Source organism: Canis aureus, chromosome 8 (genome assembly GCF_053574225.1).
Source record: "Canis aureus isolate CA01 chromosome 8, VMU_Caureus_v.1.0, whole genome shotgun sequence".
Classification (NCBI taxonomy): domain Eukaryota; kingdom Metazoa; phylum Chordata; class Mammalia; order Carnivora; family Canidae; genus Canis; species Canis aureus.
This window is the reverse complement of record NC_135618.1, coordinates 35497554-35506578: the sequence shown is the minus strand read 5'-3', so window position 1 is coordinate 35506578 and position 9025 is coordinate 35497554. Positions and strand designations below refer to the sequence as shown.

The window sequence follows — 9025 nt, the reverse complement described above, 5'->3', positions numbered from 1 at the left end:
TTCAACCCTCTTCCTGTGGATGGCAAGCATCTTAAGGTGGAGGCATCTATGACCCCTCCACTTGAATGAACCTGGGCAGTCTTCAACTCCAATGTGACTTCTAAGACTGGGGCATAGAGGTTTCTATCTTATTCTCCAAGAACTCTTGCTCTTAGAGCCCTGAGCATCTATAAGGCAGTCTAACTTTCCTGAGTCCACTGAACTGGAGAGGCCACCTGTTGGTGCCCTGGTATAGGCCTAGCTGAGCCTAGTCTTTCAATCAAGCACTGAGTAAGTAAAGATGCCTCTAGATCATTTAATTCCCAACCAGTTGAGTCACATTCAGTCATTTGAGTCTTAGCTGTGGCCCCAGACTATAAAGTAGGGAGATAAGACCCCCTCCTGGTGTTCTGTCCAAATTCTCCAGCATTCCTCACAGCCCCACAGAATCTGTGAGGATAATGAAATAGTTGATGCTTTAGAACACTAAATGTCAGGACAGCTCATTATTCAGTAATAGATCACTGGCCCACTCTAAGACCTAGAAAATTCACACACACACACACACACACACACACACCCATACACACCATCTTCCTGCTGGCTCCAACCCAGGGGTAGCAATGACCTGCTTCAACTATGCAGATGGCAACTCCTAGGGATGACCGAACCACAGCATGGAGGGAATCCAGGTCCCTAAAGGACCAGATGGGACACTGCTGTCAGCTGATGAGAAACACTCAGTTCAAGGATTAAGTGAGAAAGGAATGAATGTCTTTCTGCCTTCAGACAAACAAACAAAACAAAGATAGAGCAGCGAGCAAGGCAGACATGGTCCATGTCCTCTGGGAAATTCTGTCTTTGACTGGGGAGGAAGCAGGAGGGAGGGGACACAACGCCAGGTCAAGCCTCCTGGATTATACAATTGGTTATTTAATGGCAGGTGTAATATGTCCTAGGCAGAGGTACAGGGAACTGTAAAAATAATTCACAGGGCTCTGACCCAATGTGGGTGGACATGGAAGCTAGCCCTGAGGAAGTGATCCTTGACCAGATGGATGAGTAAAAATTAAGTGAGATGGTAGAGAAGGAGGAGGGGAAGATGGTTCTGGCACCAGAAGTGGGTAGAGCATGTGCAAAGACACAAGTTTGAGAAACTGCTAAAAAAAAAAAAAAAAAAAAAAAGCCAATGAGAGCCTTGTGGGTCAGGCTTTCAGATACGATCTCTAAGAAATGAGAATTCAAGGGGTAATTCCAGCAAGAGAGTCAGCCTCTAGAAGCTGTGTGGGGAACAGACTGGGGGCAGGGAGCAGTCAGGAAGCTGATAGAGATACCATCGATGGTATAGGCTGTGGAGATAAACTGGGTGATTACATTTGAGAGACTTTTGGGAGGTGGTTAATAGGATTTGGGAGGTAAGGCAACTCACTGAGAGAGAGGAGTCAAAGATGAAACACCAGCAAGATGATGTCTGGACTGTTAGTAAACTGTAATGTCGAAGCCAGAGGAAACCTAGGCATGGCCAAGTTCAAACCCAGCTCAGAGCAAGAGAAAGGGGATCGGATTTGTAAGTGGGGGCCTTTGAGCAAGTCATCTTGCTTGGGAACTCTTAAGCTTAAGGACAAGAGCTGTGTTCATTCATTTATTCAAAACACAGGGTAAGCGAGGCACTTGGGTGGCTCAGTGGTTAAGCATCTGCCTTTGGCTCCAGTTGTGATCCTGGGGTCCTGGGATTGAGTCCCACATCAGGCTCCCCATGAGGAGCCTGCTTCTCCTTCTGTCTATGTCTCTGCCCCTCTCTCTGGGTCTGTCATGAGTAAATAAATAAAATCTTAAAAAAAAAAACACACATGGTGAGTGGTACAAGAAATGTGCAATAAATAAGGTGCAAACATAAAGTATGTGGTGTGTTAATGACAGGGCTAAGGAGAACAAATAGAGCAGGGAAGGGGAGAGAACAGGGAGTTAAATTTTTAGGTAAGATATTCAAGATATGCATTTACAAGCAGGGTGGATCCAGGTTCTGTGGAATCTAAGGAGGGGGGAATCTCCTGTAGACAAAGTATTAAAATATCTTATTTTTGCAGATGGCACAAAGATACTTGACCATATGAATCAATGGGACAGGGTGGTGCGAGTGAAGGAGCCCAGAGCAGAGCTTCAAGAGTTTCTCAGTAAATCTGTCCCTGCTCATGAGTAAGAGGGCTGGGGAAGGGGAGGAGTGTGACTGTGGGTGTCACAAACAGAACCTGTTTCTGTGACTTACAGCAAGTCATTAAATTACTCTGAGCCCCAATTTCCTGATCTATAAATGAGGAAAAAAAATATTATGTCCTTATAAGGTTTTCAGGAGGAAATAAGGCCCTATCAGTAAAGATCCTGACTCAGTAATAAGTGATAGCTAGTATTTTAATTTTTATTCCTACTCCTCACAGATGGATGATCTCACCATGATCTCACCTTGGAGGGGGAGCAGAAAGAACCAGAATAAGGAGAAGATTGTGAGCCCCGGTGACAGGAAGGCCCAGAGCTCCCTGGGAGTGCTGGACTCTGACTCAGGGATGCACACACTGTGTGTGTGACCTTTGACCTGTGAACTGGTCTGAGGCAAAGCAGTCTGCGGCAGTGGCCTTCATGTGCTACACTATGCAGCACATCTATGGAGATTGCACCTCCAGTGAAAGCCCAGCTCCCCACCCCACCCCCGCCACCATGGACTTGTATGTGTGAATGGGGGTGAGCAGGGAGCAGAGGCAGGGCACACAGCTGGTATTCATTGCCTTCGTTACACAGCTACTACAACCATCTGCAGAGACTTCTCTTGTATGCGATGGCAACTCTTCTGGAAAAACTGATTGCCCTGGTTGTAGAAGAGGCGATGATCCCAAGCAATAAAATCACCATAGCAGGTGTTGGATAAGCTGGTATGGCACGTGCCATCAGCATTCTGGGAAACTCTCTGGCAACGAACTTGCCCTTGTGGATGTTCTGGAAGATCTGGGTGGCGCAGCGGTTTGGCGCCTGCCTTTGGCCCAGGGCACGATCCTGGAGACCTGGGATCGAAACCCACATTGGGCTCCCGGTGCATGGAGCCTGCTTCTCCCTCTGCCTGTGTCTCTGCCTCTCTCTCTCTGTGTGTAAAAAAAAAAAAAAAAGAAAAGAAAGAAAAAAAAAAAAAGAAATGAGGCGTCTCAGGCATGGGAGCTCACTTCTTCAGACGCCAAAAACTGTGGCAGATAAAGATTACTCTGTGACTGGTAATTCTAAAATTGTGATGGAAAATGCAGGAGTCCACCAGCAAGAGGAAGAGAGTCATCTCAATCTGGTGCAGAGGAATGTTAACGTCTTCAAATTCATTATTCTTCAGATCATCCAATATGGTCCCAATTGCATCATAATTACGATTCCCAACCCAGCGGATTCTCACATTCTCACATATGTTACCTGGAAACTAACCAGATTACCTGAGCACCATGTGATTGGAAATGAGCGTAATCTGGAATCTGCTAGATTTCGCCATTTTATGGTTGAAAAACTTGGCATTCATCCCAGTGGTTGCTGAGTTCGGAGGATGTGGCATCTCAAGTGAGGCTGTATGGAGTAGAGTGAAGATGGTAGGCGTTTCTCTCTAGGAACTGAATCCAGAAATGGGAAGAGACGATAATAGTGAAAACTGGAAGGACATACGTAATATGGTGACTAGAAGTGCTTATGGAATCATCAAGCCAAAAGGCTATACCAGCTGGGCTATTGGATAAATGTGGCTACTCTCATAGAGTCCATGCTGAAAATCTATCTGGGATTCATCCCATGTCAATGATGGTGAAGAGAATGCGTAGCACTGAGAATGAGGCCTTCTTGAGCCTTCCATGTATCCTGAGTGCTCAGGGGTTAACCAGTGTTATCAAGCAGAAGCTGAAGGCTGACCAAGTTGCTCAACTCAAGAAAAGTACAGATACCCTGTGGGACATCCAGAAGAACCTAAGAGATCTGTGACTTCTGGGTTGTAGGCTATAGAAATTTAAAAATTCCAAATGTGGATTAACTGTGAATCTCTAGTTTTTATACAGGTACTTGGATTATATCTGGCTTTTATCTTCCTAGATATGTGAATTTGGGCTCACAGAATCGAAGCCCATGCTTGGTTTAATGCTTGCAGTATGAGCCCTTGAATAAACAATTAATTATTGGGGGGGAGGGAAGAAGAAAAGAAAGAAAGGAAAGAAAGACAGAGAAGAAAGAAAGGAAAGAAAGACAGAAAGGAAGGAAGGAAGGAAGGAAGGAAGGAAGGAAGGAAGGAAGGAAGGAAGGAAGGAAAGAAAGAAAGAAAGAAAGAAAGAAAGAAAGAAAGAAAGAAAGAAAGAAAGAAGGAAAGAAAGAAAGAAGGAAAGAAAGAAAGAAAGAAAGAAAGGAGCTAGGGGTTCAGCAGGCCTGTATTCCAAACCCACCGCCACCCCTGCCAGCCTGCAAGTGTGACCAGACCAGACTCTTCACTGCCTCAGCTGCCACTTCTTCAGCTGTCACATGGAAGGCAGGACAGTCCTAACACTGGGGGTTGTGAGGACATAATGTGCAGGCGTGGACAGAGTACAAGGCCACTGCTCCTGCCTTCCTCCTTTTCCAGTCAGACACATGTTCCAGGCCTGTACCCAGGAAGGGAAAAGGCTGTGACAGCCTCGGGCACCCAGTGACCGAAAGCTCCCCCAGCTCTGGGTGTGTGGCTGGCACAGCAAATGCTCTCAGGCATGTAACAAAGCAAGCTCAGCCCACAGTGGGTGATGGTGACGTTTGATGACTTAAAACAATTAAACCCATAATCAGAGGGTGCTCCGACTCGGCTGCTGTGGGTTTGTTTGCCCACGAGTCACAATAATCTTGCTGGAGTGTGCATCAGCCGTTAGCCCTCAAAGTTCTGTTGCTAAGAGATTATGAACCAAATGATGTTTCCAAAAAATAACCACTACAGGATGTTCCAGGAGAGAGCCACAATAACAGCCCAAACAGAATGGATATGTTGTTATTGATAAATCCTTATAAAGAGCCGAGGCTGGGGAAGCCTGGCCATGCACATCCTCTGTAAATTACTGGCTTGCCAAGGTTTCAAACATAACAAAATACAGTTATCTGTGATGACGGGAAGGGCTGTAATATAAGGCCTTCAGGATTCCAAAAGTTCCTCCATCCACCAAGATGTATCTTTTGGAGGCCTGTTGTTTGCCTCTTCGGTGACTGTTTACAACGATCTCAGCCACATTTCGGAGCAGTCACTAAGTCTAACGTAGCTGTAACCACTCCCTGCTTGACACCGTGCCTGGGGGGACAATTGATGAAGTGAGTGAACATAGCTACTTGCAGCCACCTCCAGCTTTGTTGCTGGGGTAAGAGGAACCAGTCAACTAACTGGTTAGAGCAGGACAGTTTCCATCAACAGGAAGTCCGCAAATAGGGCACTTTCGAGAAACTCTTGTCGCCTGGTGCCTAGAAGCACTCTGCCCATGCAGTTTTCCTGGGAAGATGTGGCCATTCTGCTTTGGGTCCCCCGCAAAGGCTCCTGGGTCGCTCCCAGGGGATCTCCATCAGGCGGATGAATTAGTGCCAAGTGGCGTGATACCAGCCTGACAACCGTCTCCCGACACCCAGCACCTCCTCTGCTCTAGCACCCCCAGCCCCTCCCCGCTTTCTCTCTGGCCTAAAGGTCTACATTGTACCTCACTGGGGCAGGTGGCAGAGGGCAAGGTGTGTTCTTCTCTCTCATTTAACAGGTGAGGGAGCCACGGTCCAGAGGGACAAAGTGAGGTGTCAAGGTCACACAGCTAGTAGGACAGGAGGCCGATGCATGTCCTCTAGCCCTGGATCCCAGGATCTTCACTGCTCTCCAGACCCCTGGGCTCCCCGTGATGGACACCACATAGGAAACCGCCCAGGTGCTACAGTGGCTCCCGGAAAGGGGTCAGTGTTTCCATGGGCCGGCCCCGGTGCCCCTCAGCTACTGTGGGGTGCTGGGACGAGAGGGCCACCGGCGCTCTACCTTCCTCCTCCTTCCAGGGGACAGGGTCATGAATAAAGCAGGTCATGAAGATCCCACACTTACAAGCTTGTTCAATCTGTCACTATGTGGGTGACCTCAGGCGAGGTACTAAGTCTTCTGCAGTGCTGTTTTCTTTCTAAATATTAGGACAAGTACCTCCCTCCTTTATGGGGCTGTTATGAGGAATGCATGAGATTAGACAGTTAAATGTTGGTCAGCAGGGTATGTGGGAACCCCTTGGCAGCAGCCGTGGTCACAGCTCTAAGATATCATCGTGCTCACCGCAGCCAGCACCCACTCCTGCTCAGGACCTGGGGTGCAGGCGGTGCCAGCCACAGCACCAGTGCAGTCCCTTGTGGTGATCAGCCTGGGCCAGGAGGGCGGCCAGTGACAAAGGGACACGATTCCTGGGGCTCTTAGTGGTAGATTCTTAATTTTTCAGATGCTGGGCTCAAAGAATGAAGAAGCAGCTCTGAGGGTTTCTGTGCCTAACTACATGTGCTTGCACTGGCTCCCTTGGGCTGGAATTCCCCAGGGACCAACCTAGCGCTCCCTGCCCAGCGGCCTCCCTGCCCTGAATCATGAGCGGGCTTCTGCCCTTGGCCGGGCCGGGGGGCCTCAGCAGCAGGCTGCTGGCTTCCTCCCCGCTGGAATGGGAAAGAGCAAGCCAGGGCAGGGTGCTTCCCGAGTCTCCCTGGAAGTTGCTCCTCTGAGAGTCTTTTTTTTTTTTTTTTTTTTTTTTTATTCATGAGAGACAGTGAAAGAGGCAGAGACACAGGCAGAGGGAGCAGCAGGCTCCATGCAGGAAGCCCGATGTGGGACTTGATCCCGGGTCTCCAGGACTACACCCTGGGCGGAAAGCAGCGCTAAACTACTGAGCCACCCGGGCTGCCCGCTCCTCTGAGAGTCTTAAAACCCCAGTCCAGAGAAGGACATCGAGGGAGAACCCGGAGCCGGACAGATGAAGGCTGTGTCGGAGGGTCATGAATTCACCAGCCCGGCCACTTGGCACCCGCCCCCCGCACAGCGGCTCTGTTATCCTGTGGGGTCAGGACACTGTTTCTGCCGAGTCATCCTTTCTTGCCCAGAAGGGATCCTGGCCCAGAGCCACATTCCTGGTGGGGTCTGAGTGCCACGGAGGCTGGAAACTTCCTTTCTCACCAGACCCCAGTGCTCCAGCCGGGCACACAGTCCGGTCTCTCAGCAGCCTCTGCTGGCCGCCAAGGCTCTCCTTGAAGCATCTGTGGGGGTCCTCCCCCTAGGGCCCCCACCCTCCCTGGACCCTGACTCTGAGTGATATAAGAACATTCCATGGCAAGGGACTGATGCTAGCATGCCAAGGGAGGAGAGACTGGGACTAAGGGGGTGGAGGTAGGGGACTCCAGGGGCATTGAGGAACTATTTCAAATTCCCCAGCTGCCCCCTTTGCGGACCCTCCTGCTAGTGAGGGTTCAGCAGCCCCACTGCAAAGGAGCCTACTAGTGTAGGACAGGCCCGGGCAGGGGCCAGATCTCAAGCTAGAGAGGAGACGAGGCAGTCTAGGAAGCTTCATCCCTAGGCCTGTACTGCCCCCCAACCAGCAACTCCAGCATCCCCTTGTTGTACAAAATTTTGGTGTCCACAGAAGTGCAAGTTGATCACACCATATGCAGAGCTCATGTTTCAGGAACCATGTGCTAGGCCCTACACTAGGCCCTGGCCCCTAGCAGTGGACGACACAGATGTGGCCAATCCTAGTACCTCTCCCATCCGTTCCAGGCCCAGCAGCCTTGCTTCCAAATATGCTGTCATCCCAGATCACTTGGGTCTCCACTCCTAGCTGGTGACCTTGAGCAAGTTACCTCTCTCTGAACCTTGTCTTATCTACAAAACAAGGGCAAGCTAATACCTACTTCATAGGGGTGCTAAGAGAGATATATGAGTTCATATGAGTTGATATATAATATACGTACATATGTGTTAATATATGTAATCTAAGTTAATATATGTAAAATGTTTAGAACAGGGACGCCTGGGTGGCTTGGCAGTTGAGCATCTGCCTTCAGCTCAGGGCTTGATTCTAGTCTGGGGATCGAGTCCCACATCGGGCTCCCTGCGAGGACCCTGCCTCTCCCTCTGCCTGTGTCTCTGCCTCCCTCTCTGTGTCTCTCATGAATGAATAAATTAAATCTTAAAAAAAATAATTTAGAACAATTCTTGGCACAAAGACTTCAGGATGTGTGTGTGTGCACCCGCGCACATGGGCTGCTGTGCACACCGTGTCTTTGCTCTCACTGCCCTCTACCTGGAATACTTTTCTCCTTTTCTACAGGAATCTAGGGGTTCAGTCGTGGCAGAGTTTTCAGAAAGGAGGACTGATGGGGACCGGCCTGAGGTCAGGCCCAGCCCTGCCAGGGCCACCAACCCTCGCAGAGCACTTCACGCTCCCCAGTGAGGCAGATGAGGGAAGGGGGCTCAGGAAGGCATACCAGACTCTTGCCTGATGGTGCAGCCCTAGTTAGTGCTGGAGCTACGGTGGAGCCCGGGTCCTCTGACTGCAGGAGGCACTATCCCTGCTCCCTCACAGCGCAGGTCCCTAGGAAACTTCAGACACCCCAAGTTAGCCACCAGAACCTCAGAGCTCCTCCAAGGCCCAGCAGCCAGACGATGGGCCCTCCTGGCCCTTCAGAGGTCCTGGAGTGGGCAGGAGTCGTCTCTCAGAGCCAGGCAGGGCCATGGGAGGCCCCAGGACAGGGGGCGCTGGCCCAGCAGGAAGAGCTCAGCCCAGGAAATTCTGAGCAATGCCGGCAGACCACAGAGCCCCCAGGCTTCCTGCCCTCTCCACACAGGCGGCCCTGTCAACGTCAACGGCTTTGTGAAACCCTGCCTGGCGGGTGGCCGCAGCTCTAGGGGCCCCGGGTTCACTGGCTGTGGTCGCCCTGTTCCTTTGCAGCCCAGGAGAAGGTGGCTTCCTAAAGACTGCCCTCCACGTGGCAATGGAATCCAGCTGCTGTGAGGAACAGGCACCTGATGGCGCCC

The 9025-nt window shown here is 50.3% G+C and overlaps 1 long non-coding RNA gene across 1 annotated transcript; it reads left to right on the top strand.

Annotated features, from left to right (window-relative positions):
* The first annotated feature begins 4393 nt into the window (after positions 1-4393).
* Positions 4394-6063, top strand: LOC144318649 (uncharacterized). The gene is made up of 2 exons (XR_013384706.1): positions 4394-5310; positions 5742-6063. It is a non-coding gene; the product is annotated as an uncharacterized LOC144318649 (long non-coding RNA).
* Positions 6064-9025: the final 2962 nt, after the last annotated feature.